This window comes from Gopherus flavomarginatus, chromosome 7 (genome assembly GCF_025201925.1).
Source record: "Gopherus flavomarginatus isolate rGopFla2 chromosome 7, rGopFla2.mat.asm, whole genome shotgun sequence".
In the NCBI taxonomy this organism is placed as follows: Eukaryota; Metazoa; Chordata; order Testudines; family Testudinidae; genus Gopherus; species Gopherus flavomarginatus.
Genome location: NC_066623.1, coordinates 115,053,619 through 115,070,675, shown reverse-complemented (window position 1 = coordinate 115,070,675; position 17,057 = coordinate 115,053,619).

Sequence of the window (17,057 nt, the reverse complement as noted above, 5' to 3'; positions counted from 1 at the left end):
GTGGCGCTGCTATGGGCACCCGCATGGCCCCACAATATGCCAATATCTTTATGGCCGACCTGGAACAACGCTTCCTCAGCTCTCGTCCACTCACGCCCCTTCTCTACCTACGCTACATTGATGACATCTTCATCATCTGGACCAATGGGAAGGAGACTCTGGAAAAATTCCACCATGATTTCAACAGCTTCCACCCCACCATCAACCTCAGCCTGGACCAATCTACACGGGAGGTCCACTTTCTTGACACCACGGTGCAAATAAGTGATGGTCACATTAACACCACCCTAGACCGAAAACCTACCGACCACTATGCCTACCTTCATGCCTCCAGCTTCCATCCCGGGCACATCACACGATCCATTGTCTACAGCCAAGCACTGAGGTACAACCGCATCTGCTCTAACCCCTCAGACAGAGACCAACACCTACAAAATCTCCACCAAGCATTCTCAAAACTACAATACCCGCACGAGGAAATAAGGAAACAGATCAACAGAGCCAGACGTGTACCCAGAAGCCTCCTACTGCAAGACAAACCCAAGAAAGAAACCAACAGGACTCCACTGGCCATCACATACAGCCCCCAGCTAAAACCCCTCCAACGCATCATCAAGGATCTACAACCCATCCTGGACAATGATCCCACACTTTCACAGGCCTTGGGTGGCAGGCCAGTCCTTGCCCACAGACAACCTGCCAACCTGAAACATATTCTCACCAGTAACTGCACACCGCACCATAATAACTCTAGCTCAGGAACCAATCCATGCAACAAACCTCGATGCCAACTCTGCCCACATATCTACACCAGCGACACCATCACAGGACCTAACCAGATCAGCCACACCATCACTGGTTCATTCACCTGCACATCCACCAATGTAATATACGCCATCATATGCTAGCAATGCCCCTCTGCTATGTACATTGGCCAAACTGGACAGTCTCTACGGAAAAGGATAAATGGACACAAATCAGACATTAGGAATGGCAATATACAAAAACCTGTAGGAGAGCACTTCAACCTCCCTGGCCACACTATAGCAGACCTTAAGGTGGCCATCCTGCAGCAAAAAAACTTCAGGACCAGACTTCAAAGAGAAACTGCTGAGCTTCAGTTCATCTGCAAATTTGACACCATCAGCTCAAGATTGAACAAAGACTGTGAATGGCTTGCCAACTACAGAACCAATTTCTCCTCTCTTGGTTTTCACACCTCAACTGCTAGAACAGGGCCTCATCCTCCCTGATTGAACTGACCTCGTTATCTCTAGCTTGCTTGCTAGCATATATATACTGCCCCTGGAAATTTCCACCACATGCATCTGAAGAAGTGGGTATTCACCCATGAAAGCTCATGCTCCAAAACGTCTGTTAGTCTATAAGGTGCCACAGGATTCTTTGCTGCTTCTCTCATTTCATGATCACTTTCACCCAAGCTGCCTTCAGCCTTCAAATGCTCAAATAGCTCCTCTCTGTCAGAATCAAATCCAAAATAGCTTCTTCTCTAGTCGCTTTCTCCACCTTCTGTCTCCAGGGCATTCAAAGAACTCGCTGGGTAACCTGTGCCCAGCCGATGTCTGGGGAGTTGAAGTCCCCCATCACCACCAAGTCCTGAGCTTTGGATGATTTTATTAGTTGTTTTAAAAAGAGCCTCCTCCACCTCTTCTTCCTGGTGAGGTGGGCTGTTCTAGAGCCCTGCCATGCCATCGCCCTTGTTCTTCGTGCCTTTTATCCTAACCCAGCGACTTTCAACAGGTCTGTCCCCCTCCTCTATCTCGAGCTCAATGCAGGTGTAGACACTTTTCCAGCACCGGGCAATGCCTCCTCCCTTGCCTGTCTTCCCTGAACCCTTCTAGACAAGTGGAGGAGCCCTGCAAACTATCCCACCAAGTTTCTGTGATGCCAGTTATCTTGTAATTGGGATTATTCAGTATTTCTAGTTCTTCCTGTTTTTTTCCCGCACTTCTTGTGTTAGCGAACAGACAGCGCAGATGTTCATGAGCTTTCTCCTTTGTATTCCCTCGTGTCTCTCCTTCTCCCTGCTGCCCATGCTCCCCCCAGATTCTGACCCTTCGCCCAGGTCACCTTGGCTTGGACTCACCTGTGGGCCTTTGTCTTCTGACCCCACTGACCCAAGCTTATAGCCCACCTCTGTAGGCTAGCCAGGTTGTATCCGCAGATACTCCTTCATTTCCTTGATAGGTGGCCCCATCTCTGCTCTGCAATCCTTCCCGGAACAACTCCCCATGGTCAAGGAAACCAAAGCCTTCCTGGTGATGCCATCCGCACAGTCAGACATTCACCTCTGGGATGTGTCTGTCTCTGCCCAGGCCCCTGCCCTTCACCCGAAGGACGGATGACAGCCTGACTCCCAGAGCCCTTTAGTCACTGCTGATCTGCAGTGCCCTGGGTGCCCACCTGGACAAGCAAGAGGGGGCAGTAGTCAGGGCTGGATGATCCTTGGGAATCCTTCTGGAATGTGTCAGATCTGGCCCCTGGCGGGCAGCACACCTCGCAGGAGGCCAGGGCTGCGGGTGCCTCCGCCATCCCTCTTAGCAGGGAGTCACTGACCACCCCCCGCTTCATGTCCTCTTGGGAGCAGTGGTGCACAAATTCTCTGGTGGGAGCTGTGCAAGTGGAGTCGATCCTGCAGGCTCCCCGCGGCAGGGTCACGCACAGTAAATCCCTGGGACTGATGGAGGCAGCACTGCCCTTGAGCCTGTAACATCAGGGCTTGGTTCACGACCCAAGCACTGACCTGCCTGTGCTCTGCAGTGACCGGGTGCTTGCTGGGTGTCTCTCTGGACAAAGCAGACTCGGCTGGAGGGAGCTGGCGCTGCTGCTCCTTCACGTTCCCGCATTCGCTCACTGCCTGGGCTTCGGACGAGGGGCAGATCCAGCTGGGGGGCTGGATGGGATTTCACTCGCAGATTCCGTTCCTTTGTTAGTGCTACGTACCATTCTTCCCTTGGAGGCTGAGCAAATGTGACCTCTGCTCTGTGTGTTATGCACCCCCGCTCCGTGCATGCGCCTCCGAGGAAGCGAGACTGTTCCGGGAGCCAGCCGGCTAGTCGCGGGGTCTGGTGCTTTAGCTCAGGCTGTAGGGACTCAGGCTTGCTGCTCTAGAAGTCGCTGGGTCAGTCCCCACAGGGCAGCTGTCGTGGAAGTCCCATGTGTTTCAGTGGCTGGTGGCTCAGCTGAGCTCTCTTTGAACCAGTCCCCATGTAACCAAACCCATCACCCTTGTAGCAGAGGGGCTCTGTGCAGGGTGCTGGCCCAGGGCCGCCCAGCTCGTGTGGGCTCTGTGCTCTGACTCTGGCACCTATGAACACTCAGCAGCACTGCCCTGCAGCTTCGCGGGTGTTGTTTCTCCAAAACAGACCCCAGAGGGACCCTGGGAAATAGACTAGAAAAGAAACAACCCTCTGGAAAGGACTTTGCTGCTGCACCCCATGGGGGTCACAAGGCCCTCAAGGACAGCACAGATCCCCATGGGGGGTGAGACTGGAGGAACCTCCCCCCAGCACTTGTATCTAATCTCTTTGGCATAGAAATTATTCTTTCAGCCAATACACTTTGTGTTACAAAGCTACCAGTAATGCCTATCTCTAGCCAAGCATCTGAGTGCTTCGCAGACACTGCTAAATTAACCCTTTGCAGTAGGGCAGTCTTCTTATGCCCATTTCACAGGTGGGGAAACTGAGGCACAGAGCAGGACCATGACTTACCCATGGTAGCCTGGTAAAACAGTTGCAGAGCAGGGAACAGAACCCTGAAGTCCTGCCTGTGCCATAAGGGTGGATCCACGCACACAAGTAATTATAGAATCAGAAGTAAAGTCATCAACATGCATAATATGCCATCAACATGCATAATGCGTTTGATTTCTGCGTTTGATTTCTGTATCTACTCCAGGTGGCTGTGCCTTATGGGTATATTTGTGTACACACATGTGCATGCACACACATCTTTAATGAGGCTCTCATGCTGTGCACCTAACTCCCCTAAGACGCTGTGCCCCCGTGGCAGGAGGAAGTGGGGGCTTGGAGATAGACGCTGTTGGATGGAGAGCTCACACGTGTGGCTGATGGAACAGATGCAGACTGCTGGAAGGCGTTTGGCGTGGTGCTGCACGCTATGCTGACTAAACCCTCCGCTGATACAAGGTGCATGAAAAGAACAGGAGCACTTGTGGCACCTTAGAGACTAACACATTTATTTGAGCGTAAGCTTTCATGGGCCACAGCCCACTTCTTTGGCTGCACAGAATGGCACATACAGTGAGGAGATATATACACATACAGAGAGCATGAAAAGGTGGGAGTTGTCTTACCAACTCTGAGAGGCCAATTAAGTAAGAGAAAAAGCTTTTGGTAAGGCAACTCCCACCTTTTCATGCTCTCTGTCTGTAAATATATCTCCTCACTGTATGTTCCATTCTATGCATCCGATGAAGTGGGCTGTAGCCCACGAAAGCTTATGCTCAGATAAATGTGCTAGTGTCTAAGGTGCCACAAGTCCTCCTGTTTTTTTTTGTGACAACAGACTAACCCGGCTGCTACTCTGAAACCTGTCAAGGTGCGTGAGGCACACGGTCAATGCATTAAATGCTGGCTCACTGGAACTGTGATTATAACTGTGCCTAGAGAATCAGCACTGGGCAGCGAGGAGCGGCTCCTGGCTCTGGACTATTTAACATTTCTATCAATGACCTGGAAGAACAGATTAAATCGCTGCTTGTTCCGTGTTTCTACAGGGCATAGCAAGGCGGGGTCCTGCTCCGGGACTGGGACTCGTCGGTGCTACAGTAATAGAAACAATTCATAACTAATGAAATAGCAAGCCCGTTTGGCAAGGGGACAACGACTGGGGGAGAGGTAACTAGCGAACAGGTGACTGATACAGAGCCATTGGGATCACTTGGTAAGCTGGGCACAAGCAGTCTGCATTTTGACAGGGCTGCATGTAAACGTATCCATCCAGGAACAGAGCATGCTGGCCGTACGCACAGGACGGGAAGCAGTGACTCTGAAAACGATTTGGGGGTCATGGTGGACAATCGGCAGAACAGGAACTCCCAGTGTGAGGCTGTGGCCAAAAGAGCTGATGGGACCAGGGGCGACTTTAGGCATTTTGGTGCCCCAAGCACGGCAGGCAGGCTGCCTTCGGCGGCTTGTCTGTGGGAGGTCCCTCGAAGCCGCGGGACCAGTGGACCCCCCGCAGGCACGCCGCCGAAGGCAGCCTGCCTGCCACCCTCGGGGCGACCGACAGAGCACCCCCTGTGGCTTGCCACCCCAGGCACATGCTTGGCGTGCTAGTGCCTGGAGCTGCCCCTGGATGGGACTCTGGGATGCATCAACAGGGGAATCTCGAGTAGGAGCAGAGAGGTGATTTTACCTTTGCCTTTGGCACTGGTGCAACCGCTGCTGGAATCCTGTGGCCACAATGCAGGGAGAATGAGGGGTGAGAGACGAGCCAGGAGAATGACTCATGGATTAGCAAACCTGCCTTAGGGTGATAGACTCACCCAGGAACTCAGCCCAGGGCTCCCCAGGGCCCGCCCACCCACCCAAATCGAAGAGCCCTTGCTGGGCCCAGCAGACACGCTCCTGCCTTGCCTGGGGCCGCTGGGGAGGCGTCTGATTGAGGACACTGGTGAGGGAGTCTGAGTGAATGAAAACTGCCCTCTCGTATCCCCACAGCCCAGGCATGGGGCAGGGGCTAGCCCCGAGCAGGTAGTGTGCCAGGACTGGCTGGCAAAGCAGAGCAGCAACTGGAGGGAGGGGTAATTCCTGCAGGGGATCACCCTGGCACTGCCTGGGAACAGACAGGGAAGAGCCCAGGGGCAGGGAACAGGGGTGAGCCAGGCAGGAGCACAGCCCCAGGGACTCAGCCAGGGACCTCACTCCCCTCCCACTGAAGCAAAACTACCCGCCTGCCACACCAGCTGCTTTGACTCGCTCCCTCGACATGCCTGGCACACGCATGTGCTCCCCCTGTGCTGTCCCCTCTCGGCCCCACAGACAGCTCTCCAGTCTGTGCCAAGAGCTCACGCCAAGGGAGCTGTGCAGGGACCACCCAGCCCCTGGGGCCCTGGTCTGCAGGGGCCTGCAGCCACAAGGGGAGTGCTGCAGGCTAGGGAGCCCTCCCCCCACAGCGGGGCCCTCCCGTCCAGCCTCTGCTCTGGGCTTACACACAGGACCCTCCTTCCATGGGCTGCCGGCCCCTTTTCCCTGCCCCCTGGCCAGCACCAGGCCCTGGCTCTGGCAGGGCTGGGCGCCGGAGCTGCAGGCTGGGAAATGCAGTGACTGGGCGGGAGCTGCTCCCATCACGTGTGGGGATGGGTGAGTGTCCCAGCCCCAGACCTGTTCTGTCAGATTGGGACTTGAGTCACCGCTTGGCCTAGCAGCCTCCGTGCATTTGCACGGAGCACCCGGAGCACCACTGCACCGCCTGGCCTCCCCGCTCCGTGCAGCTGTGAGCTCCAGCGGGCCGGCAGCCGGGCCTTCTCCGGGGCACTCCCAGGGCGTGGCACTGGGGCAGGGGGGCCTGCTCCAGGCAGGAGGCCTCAGAGCACACAAGCCCGGTTCTCCCTGGAATGCACCACAAGCTGCTGGGGTGCACCAGACACCCCAGCCCCGGCCTTGGGCTGGCGGGGGCCGGCTGCCCCCAGACAGACATGCTGGGAGGGTCCAGGTGTCTCTACAAGGCTGGTCCCACAGGAGCAAAGAGCAGGATGCAGAATTTCATTGCTCCATCCAAACAGACGCCCGCTCCTGTCTTCTGTAACCGACATACAGTGCCTAGACCCCATGGCGACAGACAGCCCGAAGGACGGGGTGGCAACTCCCTTGAACCCACCATCCCCATGGCATGGGCCAGGGGTGGCTGCTGGGCTCAGGAGGGAAAAGGGAGGAATCCATACGCATGCGAGCAGCTCACCCAAACCGGCTTGACCCATGGGAGTGTCCAGACCCGGGCCAGTCGGAGCGTGGAGCCGTCAGCCCCATGGCAGAGCACCCCGCTCCCTGGAGCCCTGCCCTGCTTTGGTACATTCCTCCAGGGAAAACCCCCAGCCAGCCTCGGCGGGCCCAGAGCAGCGCATCAGTCACGCAGCGTGGGCCAGGCCCGAGAACCAGCACGGCAGGACGGGGAGCTGCATGGAGCACGAACCCCGGCCAGCCTAGCAGGCTGCAGGCCCCTACTGAGACCAGATGGGAGAAATGGGCAGGGCGGGGCAGGCACCGACTCCAGGGCTGGAGCATCCACGGGGAAAAATTAGTGGGTGCTCTGCACCCGCCGGCAGCCAGGCTCCCTTCCCCCCTGAGCGCACCACGTCCCAGCGCTTCCCGCCCGGCCGTTAGCACGCTCTGGGAGGGAGGGGGAGGAGCGGAACGCGGTGCACTCAGGGGAGGAGGCTGGGCAGGGGCAGGGATCTGGGGAAGGATTTGGAATAATGGCAGGGAGGGGGTGGAGTTGGGGCAGGCACTTTGGGGAAGGGGCAGGGCCTCATGCAAGGGGTGGAGTGGGGGCAGAGCCGGGGGCAGAGGGGGAAAAGGGGAAGCTGCCGCTGTTCTCACACCTCCGCTAACATCTCAGGGGCCAGCATGGCTAGTGTCTCACCGAGCAATGCCAGAGCCTTGACCGTGCCAAACCGTGGCAAATGCTGCCCCTGGTGCAAACGCACACACCAGGACGATGCTGCAGGAAAGCCAGTGCTGCCTGTTGCTAGTGCAGCCTGCACGCCAGCCAGCTCCCAGCATCAGCCACAGGGCGTCAAACACCTCCAGTGCGACCCACGTTAACTAGGATTTCAGAGGCCACAAGCAAACCAAGCACACACCCAAGTTTGCCAAGCCGGATTAACCCCGCCCAGGGGCGGGCTCTGCAGGGCATTTTACCCAGAGGGGGAGGAGCCAGCTCAGAACCCCACCCACTGATCTTGAGACAATCAATTGTAACAATCCACCAATGGGAACACTGCTTAGAAGCATTAGCTCATCCGAACAAGCTGCCATTGGCCAGTCTGTGATCCCCTATGACCTAGTGATGCCTGCAAGCCAATTAACCCTTTCTGGGTGTTGCATGTCCCAGGGCAGCAGTTCCCACGCCCCATAACCCTGCAGGGGGCCAAGGTTCATGCTACTGATCTCTGGTCAGGCAGGGCCGGCACCCTGGATGTCATGGAAACAGCATCCCAGGCTGGGGCTCTCCTTGGCTCGAGGTTGTGACGTGGGTGGGGGGAGCTCACACCTGCTAAGGGGAGTGCTGTGAAAGTCCAGTGCGGACGATCATTGGGCAGCTGATGAACTCGAGGTAATGTCTCTAGTGCAGACGTGGCCTCGGGGCAAAGGACTTGAGGGTAGACTGCTGTGGCCTCAGCCAAGAGATGTCTGACCTGGGACCGGAGAACGCCCTATGACGCAGGGATTGGCAGGTGTCGCAGCAGGGTCACACCCTCGGCCAACCTGCTCACGTGTCCCTGGGCCTGGAGATCCTGAAGTCGTCCCATCCTGGGCCAACCCAATTTGCTCCTCTCTGACTCCAGGCCCATCCTTCCTTCGCCGTCAGGATGCTGCCTCGCCAACTGTTACAGCAAAGCGGACGTGTCACCCCTTCTCCTGCCTGCCGAAAAGGCTCCTCTGTCTCCCCACCTTCCAGCCTCACTGCCCCTTCCCTAGGCACAGTTTGTAAAAGGAAACTGGATTGTCCCTTCCCTGCTGCACCGTGGAATCTGGGCCAGGCCTGCGGCAGTGAGTTTCCCTTCGGACATTGTTATGAACGAGGAACATTACTGATGCTGTTTGCAAGCAGCCCCTGCCCCGGCTGCCAGCTCCCCCTGTCGTTTCCTCTCCCAATGGGTAGGTGTTGGTGGAGGCTGGTCGTACCTAGACTTTCTCCTTGCCCTCCCCTTTTACCCCTGTGCATGCAGATCAGGGTGACCTGAGTTTTGCTGCGCACCATTCCCAGGGCATCTGCAGGAGTCCCAGCCGCACACATAGCTCAGAGCACTGGATTTGGCAGTTGGGTAGGAAACTGCAGCCATGAATGAAGTCGCTGGGTTGCTCGGGTGTAATAAAATAGGATAAAATAACAACGATGCAGAACATATTGTCAGGATGCTGCACCAAACAATGACACAGCCTGTCTGGGAACAGCGGAGCCTGGGAAGTGGCCAGAGAAGTGCAGAGAAGTTGGTTAGAAATATGGCCAGGATGGGAAATTGCAAAATCCAGGATTGTTTGGGTGCCAGTCCTGCAAGGTGCTGAGTGTTTGACCTACTGAGCACTCAACTCCCGGCAGCACCAGGCCCTTCGTCTGGAGAGGAGAAACGTCATTAAAAGCCATGAGATTTTGAGGGGTCTATTGCAGAGTTTCTCAACCTTTTCCATTATGACCCACCCAGTACCCTCCTCCCGTCCAGCAATATGGGAATACAAGGGTGGGCATGAGCCCCAGGCCGAGAGACCAGGATCGAGTCCCTCTTCCTCATGCTGTCCCGTAAAATCTGAAGACAAGGACCTTGCTCCCTTGACGTGAACGGCAGTCACTGGGGCTGCATTAGGAAAGGGCTTGGTAGTGTGAATGAGCAGCAGTATCTCTAGGAGACCTAGCGCAAAACCAGAGCCAGGTCTCAGCTCCCCTGTTCCCTTCCAGTTCTCACTGGGTAATGAGCAGTGATTCTGGCACACAGGACGGGAGGCAGTTAGCAGCTGCCACACTGGGGCTGGCAGCAAGACTACAGAGTGTGTGTGTGTGTGTGGTGGGGGGCGGGATGCAGTGCTGCCCAGTGAGTCATGCAACATACCTGGAGAAGCAACCTCTGTCTCCAGCGCCAGATACAGCATGTTAGCATGGTTGATCCTGGCCCAGCTCCTCAAACCCCTGAATATCTTTGAAGAGCTGGACCCAGGAGCTCTGTTGTTTTAATGGGCACAGAAGTTAAAAAGGTCAGCCAAATTCTGCCCTCAGTTCTACCTCTATCTCTGGAGCCACTGCACTGATTCAGGGGGGTTGGTCTGGATTTGCACTAGAGTAACTGAAACCAGAATCTGACCCTCTGGAAAAATTCATCCTTTCCCATGTGGCCAGTAACACTGGCGAGGAGGCGAGTGGTTACCACTCACTGTCCTCCCCCTCCCCCCGACCCCCAGCTGCCTGCCCCGGCTCAGCCGGAGTGAAACCTGTTGAGTTTCACTTTCTGTTTCCACTTAGTTTCCCTTCGGTTTGGTTCTCATGGCCATGCCTGGTGCTCGGGCCTGCAGGGGAAGAGTCGCCTTGCATCCAAAGTAACTGGCTTTGCATTGTGGATTCCCCCTCCCCCACTCCCCAGTAAAATCATGGAACCAGTCAGGTTTTGTTCACAACTTTGCGCTGCGGCCGAACTCGCCCTTGAAGGTTTCTTCATTTCCCATTCTTGTCCCAGGCTCGCTGGGGTTGGCATCTCTGCCTTCACAAGGAGAGAATTCGCACTCCAGCAGCCAGAGAACTAGGGGGGCAGAGGAACTGCTAAGGAGCGCAAATCCCATTTTCTATGCAAATAGCTCCTGCAGTTGTGAACTTGCTGGGAAAACCCTTGCATGAGGCCCTGCCCCAGGGTCTGGAGAAACAATTGTCTCTCTGCTAAAAGGTTTCCCCGAGGTGCGAGTGGCTCCTTAAAATGTTCATTGATCTCTCAAAAGCTGGACATCAGCATTGTTTGCATTCCCGCAACTAAAGCCCTTCACTGAGAGACTTGGTCATAAGGAATGTGAGCTCAGAAAGGAAATGAAGTCCTGTCCCCGCTCCCCAGGCCTGGCTTTCTGTCCTTCCACTGAGATCTTTATCCTTCACTAAGGGACAATTGTGTTAATTTCCCGCCACGCCAGCGGAGTCACCCTTTCTGTGGATACAGATAAAGTCTCCAGCTCAGAGATGGCTTTGGCCCTGGGGGCTCATTAAAAATATATTCCTAATGGGCACATTTTGTTTGCCTTTGAAATGGACCAAACTGCATCAAAGGCCAAACTATACCAAGGGAGATTCCCCCCTAAAGCCATATAAGGGCTCTGAAAAGACACAGCCGTTTGCAGGGGGTGGGGGAATTCTCCTTGGTGTAGGTAATCCACCTGCCTACCCTGGCTACATGGGGACTGAGGTCAGATTAACAACCCCGATCAGGGGTAGGGGGGTTTCAGATCCCTGAGGGATGTAGTTCAACCCACCTAGTTTTCTAGCAGCAAGCAGGCTTCAGTCTACAGAAGTGGCGAGTAGCAGTGCTTGGAACTGGGCCCAAGAACAGGGTCTGTGTGCAGGCCCCCAAGCCGACCTCAGCCTGGTGCAGGCAGCGCTAGGTTGGTGGAAGCATTCCCTGGTCACTCTGGCTAGCGCCTCTCGGGGAGGTGGATTACCGCTGCCATGGGAGAACCCCTCCCGGCACTGTGCCTCGGGTCGCGGTGCGTCACGTGTGGACAAGCCCTGGCTGTTGCCAGTACCGTGGCACTTGGGATGAGTGTGCTCGCCCCATGGGGCTGCCCCCCTTCCTCAGTCTCCCGGGCCTGGCCTGTGCGGTAAAGTCACGTAGCTTTGACCTGACCCAGGCCCCAAACTGCTCTTGCTAAATTGCTGCCACTCCCTGCCTGAACGCTCTTCGTTCAGTGTAAACCTGGCCTAGAACATGGTAGTTCAAAGCAGCACTCGAGTCCTACCACGGCAGTGCCAGGGCTCAATACGGGTGCTACAGGGACAGTGCCGGAGTGCCAGAGCACAGCTCCAGCTCCCCAAAACGTGCCGGGCTGATATGAGCCAGGGGTGACTCAACTGCAAAGTGCCCCGTTTGCACCAGTTTAACTAAACCGATTAAAAGCCGCACTTTAGTACAGAGGTGCCCATTCTGGGAAAGCCCATCCTAGTGCTGCGCCAGCAGGTGCCTAGCTGGATAAAGCTGTCTATCTGCTTATACCACCAGCCTTAGCTGGACTGTGGCCTCGTTTGGTTAGGGGACTTGCCCAAGGCCACTCAGAGAGACAGTGGCAGAGCTCCGAGCAGACCTTGAGTCACAGCCCTGGCTTAGCCAGAGACCATCCTTAGCTTCAGTCACAGGCCAGCATGCAGCCCCTGGGTAGCTGCAGCCTGTTCACTGCCAGGCAGGGTGGATGGACCTTGGTCCAGAAGGGAGCGATTCTAGCCCAGTGTGTCTGAGCTGCAGGTGCAGACCCCAGCAGGGGCCATGAAAGGCAACTGGGGGCAGGGGGCGGTTGTCGGGGGTTGAAAATTGCATTACGACCTAAGGCACAGGAACTGCGGCTCTTCCGTGCCCTCACACCGAGACCCTGCTGAGCCCAGCCTTCTGGAAACACATGCACCCATTGCCGCATAGTGCCGAGATCTGTCACATCCCCAGAGGAAATGCCAGGGGAGCAGGAACTCTTTTTCCTTTGGAGACGGGGTTGCCAGGCTGAGATGCCCTACCCTGGCCTGTGTGTCCCTGCTGCCCGGGTGCCAGTAAGCCCACCCTGTGGGCTAGGCCACTGCCGAGGGTAGACCAAGGAGATGGTCCCTTTTCACAGCAAGGTCCACAGAGCCCTGGACAATCCAGCCAAGAGCTCACCTGGGGAAAATTATTAATTATTATTATTAATTAGCTGCATTACTGTAGTGCTGAGGTGCCCCAGTTACGGCCCAGAACCCTACTGTGCTAGGTGTTGTACGAACACAGAACAACAAGGGGGTTCCTGCTCTGAGGGGCTTTGGGCTAAGCAGCCCACTCTCCATCCAGCCTGCGAGGGTGGGGAGCACCAGATCACAGTCATGGCCACACGTGTGCACGCACACCTGGGACACACACAGAGTGCCACACTGAACTCTCTCTCTCGCACGCACACACATGCGCATGTGATTGCAAGACAGTCTGCAATCCCGCCTGTTCTGCTCCACACTTGCAGCCCCGGGCGTGTAACTCCCTCCTCCCAGCTCCCAGGCTGCAGAGACTGAAATCCGGGTCATTATGAGTGATGATGATTTTCCCCTTTATTAGGCCCGGCTGAGGGAAGCCTCTGATTAAAGCAACAGGCCCAGGATATTAATTGGCTGATGCTTCGGGATGTGTCATTGGCAGGGCAGGAGCAGCCCTGGCCTGGGCATTTGGGCTGCCAACTCCCTGGGCACCCACTGCTGGGATAGGAACAGTGAAAATCACCAGAGACCAGGCTGTTTGGGCGGGGCTGGGCCAGGCTGTTATGGGGGGCCGGGCGGAGGCCATTTGCAGGGACCTTGGTTGATGCTGTGAAGAGGAAGCTGCAGAAGACTGCTGTATCTCTTGGCCCTCTGCAAATGAGTGTGGGGTTCTTGGCCCAGCTCCGGGGGTGACAGAGGCCCAGGCTGGCTGGTGATCCTGGGTCCTGTCATTAGCCCCACGGACCATGGTGAGCCAGCTCTCCTCTCATCCTGTGGGGTCCCTCCAGGGCACAGGGAGGGACGGGGCTCGAAGTGGGGGAGACACACCCAGCCCCCGCCTGCTGCCAGCACTAAGACTGGGAAAATACTTGATTTTGTCGATGGCTGGGGGGCGGGGGGCTGGGAGCTGGCACAGCCTCAGCTCCACTCCTGCAGTGAGCAGAGATCCCTGGTACCAGCAGGCAAGCAGGCGGGGCGGGCTGCCCTCCCTGGGCCAGAGCTCCCGCTCTGCTCTCACTCGCGGGCTGGCCTGGGTTGCTAACGTGGCTGGGTTGCTCGAGCCCAGAGCTGGTGCAGAGCAGACCTGGGCATGGGGCGGGCAAGGCGTAGAGAGATGGGACGCTGCCCGAGCCCAGGCTGGCAGCATGGCACACCCGGTGAAGCAGGGGCGGAAGAGGAGCTTGCAGCATACCGCAGGAGGAGGACGGGGACTGTCCTGAGCTGCTACCTGATCCAGGCTCCTCTGGAGCTCAGGTTGGAGCTTGGGGCCAGGCTGGGCTCTGTCCATTATTCCTGGGTTCCCTGTGATCCCAGCTGAAGCACCCGCTGCCCACGGGGGAGTGCCTGGCCCCAGATCCCATCCCCGGAGCACCGGGCAGCCACCAGGTAGCTGCTCTCCATACCAGGCATTACTGTTTCTCCTGGGCCAAGCCATGTGTCCCTGGGAAAGGGCCCCCATCAGCGCGTTGCTAGCCACAGGGAGATCACACAGCTCTGCATGAAAGCCCCTAACAGCCCTTACTTGGCCCATAGCCTCTAAGGCCAGAGCCATGAGGAGGGCTGGGAAGTGCTGGCTGTTTGCCAGCCATGCCCCACTGGCCCTTTGAAGTGTCCTCCAGCCAGGCACCTGGTCTCCCCTCCTCCAGAAAGCGGGAGGATCTGGGGCTCCTGGCAGCCAGCTACCCTGTCCCCCAGGGGCGGGGGGCCAGGCGATGGGGGTGTATAGGCTGGCACCCCAAATTGCCGGAGATGGGAGCCCATTTTGGGGGTGATGGTTCCTGTTGGTTCATGATGTGGCTTGCACACTGCTGGGCCGGGGCGGGGCCCTAGCATGGCCCTTCTGCAGTCCAGAGGGGCCCATTGCCTTGTCTGTGTGATGAGTTCCTCTCAGGTCTCATCTCACGGGGCATTGGTTGGTGGGACAGACACCCACAGTCCTCCCCACTCCTGGCCACCCGCCAGGCTGTCTGACAGAGCATTTCCTAGAATGCACCAGCTGGGCGGTGTAGCCCTGACTGAGTGCAGCCAGGCTGAGCGGCGGGAGCAGTAAGTACACCTGGAAAGCCTGGTCTGGCTGCCTGCCTCTGGAACCAGTGGCCTGACATCAGGGCCAAGCTCTGCCCCGGGTTCCGAAACGGTGCCGGCCGTTGTTTGCAGCACCAGATCCAATGCACCTGTGGGCAACACACCCGGGAGCTGGGCAGTGACCCCTGTGCAAAATGAGTTTGGTGAGTCTCCATCCCTCTCCCCGTGGGCCGGTGCTCATGTCTCAGAATAACAGCACAGGGGTCCTCCTTGTGGCAGCCTGGGCACAGAGGCCAGGGCCTGGAGGGCCCACAGAGCAGAATCTGCCCGGGTGGGGAGCACACTGGCAGTGGGCAGAGGTAGGGGACCCCAGCTGTACCCATAAAGCAGGAGAGGAAGGGTGAAAAAATTGCTAAGGCTCCAGCTGGGATTTCAGTTCGGTTCCTGGCTGTGCTACTGCATCACCGTGTGACCCTGGGCACGTCACTTGATCTCCTTGGGTCTTAGTTCCCCATGTGTAGCGTGGGGAGGAGGATCCTGTGCCTGTCTAATTAGACTGCCGGCCTGGGCGGTCTCAGACTCAGTGTGTGTCTGTGCAGCGCCCAGCACAGTGGGGGCCTGATCCCAACTGGTGCTTCTGTAACGTAAGTAACTGATAGTCCCGGATGCCAGCCGGGCCCAGCCATCCCACACCTCTTCCAGCCGGGCTTGACAAGGGGGAGCCAGTCTGGCAAGCAGCTCCTGTCTCTTTCCATAGCAACGAGGCACAAGCGGGGGACAGTGCAGGTACCAGGTCATGAGGGGGCTCTGAAAAAAGTGCTGTTTTGCTTTGATCTGGGTGGAAAATCCTCCAGTTGGCTGGGAGCAGAAGGGCAGCGGGGTGGGAGTGGGGGCAGGGGGTTCCAGTGCTGGTTCCATTGGGTAATGAATTAAAAACGTGTTTTGCTGGAAAGATTTTCCTCTCCCAGCTGGGGAGGCAACATCCGAACCTTATTTTCTTTTCCATGCGGGACAAGCGCCAGCAGCAGCTCAGCCTGGGCTCCGGGGAGCAGGGACTCAGCCAGCTGGTTCTCGCGGGCGGGCGTGTGGGTCGGGCGAGCTGGGGAGCTTTGGGTGTTGAGCAAAGGTGGATCCAAGCAAGGACCATGGAGACAGAAAGAGGGAGCTGCTGTTCTTGACACTATCCAGACTCAGGGCTGCTCCCCTGATGCACACCCAGGCAAGGGCTGTCCCTGCAGTGGGTTTTAAAATAGTCCCTGTGCACTCTAAGGACCCCACTACACTACTGATATCTGGGTTGCTCCCTGCCCTGACGCATGCAGCACACTGCTGGTGGGTGCTGGGGGATTGCCCTGCGCTCTGGCACCAGCTGCCATTTGTTTTGGGGCTAAGGGGTGGGGAAGGACATGTGTGGGACTCTCCTGTTTCTACATGCTGCCTGAGTGTGAGGGTAGAACAGGGGCTGCCTGCCCTGGCGCAGGCCAGAAAACAATCCCAGGCTGCTGCTCTGTCTGTGTCCTGGGCAGGTGTGTGCTGGCCTGGCCGCTGCGTGAGGAGTGGTGCATGGAGTCGCATGCACCCTGCAGGCTGGCCTGGGCGCTGAGTGAGGAGCAGTGCGGGGAGTCGCATGCACCCTGTGGGTCGGCCTGGGCGCTGAGTGAGGAGAGGTGCAGGGAGTTGCATGCACCCTGCGCGCCGTGTGGAGTCACATGCACCCTGCGGGTCCACCTGGGCACTGAGTGAGGAGAGGTGCAGGGAGTCGCATGCACCCTGTGCACTGGCCTGGGCGCCGCGTGAGGAGCGGTGCAGGGAGTGCCCCTGAGGGTGTCTGTGTCGCATGCACACTGTGGCGGAGGCCCCTGGGGATTCCAAGTCACACCAGCAAGAGGCTGCTGGCAGCACTGTCTGGGTAGTCATTGGCTAGATTTGCACATTCCTGGATGCACCTGTCTTCACACAGCTCCCCCACCCAGGGCTGGTACAACCCATTAGGCGACCAGGGCGCTAACATATGAGGGGCGGCGACCGCGGTGGCCGGACCTTCTGCCGCCTCTGTCGGGGACGGCATTTCGGGGGCAGGACCTTCCGCTGCCTAGGGTGGCAAAAAAGCTGGCAGCGCTTCTGCCCCCAGCAGCCCCTGGGCTCTGCTCCCTGGGCCAGCCCTGCCCTGCCCTGCAGTGGCTCCACAGAGTTTAAGGCCAGAAGGGAGCATTAGATCATCTAGTCCAGGGGTTCTCAGACTGAGGGTTGGGACACCTCAGGGGGTCGTGAGGTTATTACATGGGGGGGTCGAGAGCTGTCAGCCTCCACCCCAAACCCCACCTTGCTCCAGCATTTATAAAGGTGTTAATATATATAAAGAATTGTTTTTC